A 929-nucleotide genomic window follows, 5' to 3' on the forward strand; every position below is an offset into this window, starting at 1 on the left:
AAACTGGGAATGGAGAAATTTACATGTAAATAAAGAAAATATCTAAAAAAAAGAAAAAAGAAAAAAGAAAAAGAAAATAAACAACGCTAACCAAGGTTACTTGGCATCATCAGAACCCAATTCTCCCACCATAGCAAGTCCTAGACACACCATCACACCGGAAAAGCAAGATTCAGATATAAAATCACTTCTTATGATGATGATACAGGATGTTAAGAAAGACATAAATAGCACCCTCAAAGAAATACAGAAGAACACAGGTAAACAGCTAGAAGCTCTTCAAGAGGAAACACAAAAAATCCCTTAAAGAATTGCAGGAAAACACAATCAAACAGGTGAAGGAAATGAACAAAACCATCCAGAATCTAAAAATGGAAATAGAAACAATAAAAAAATCAAAAAGAGAGACAACCCTGGAGATACAAAACCTAGGAAAGAAATCAGGAGTCATAGATGCAAGCATCACCAACAGAATAGAAGAGATAGAAGAGAGAATCTCAGGGGAAGGAGACACCATAGAAAACATTGACACAACAGTCAAAGAAAATGCAAAAAGCAAAAAGCTCCGAACCCAGAACACCCAGGAAATCAAGGATGCAATGAGAAGCCCAAATCTAAGGATAATAGGTATAGAAGAGAGTGAAGACTCCCAATGTAATGCACCAGTAAATATATTCAACAAAATTATAGAAGAAAACTTCCCTAACTAAAGAAAGAGATGCCCATGAACATTCAAGAAGCCTACAGAAATTCAAATAGACTCGACTAGAAAAGAAATTTCTCCCATCACATAATAATTAAATGCACAAAACAAAGAAAGAATTTTAAAAGCAGTAAGAAAAAAAAGGTCAAGTAACATAAAAAGGCAGACCTATCAGAATTATGGCAGACTTCTCACCAGAGACTATGAAAGCTAGAAGATCCTGGGC

Source organism: Mastomys coucha, unplaced genomic scaffold (assembly GCF_008632895.1).
Source record: "Mastomys coucha isolate ucsf_1 unplaced genomic scaffold, UCSF_Mcou_1 pScaffold20, whole genome shotgun sequence".
Taxonomy (NCBI): Eukaryota; Metazoa; Chordata; class Mammalia; order Rodentia; family Muridae; genus Mastomys; species Mastomys coucha.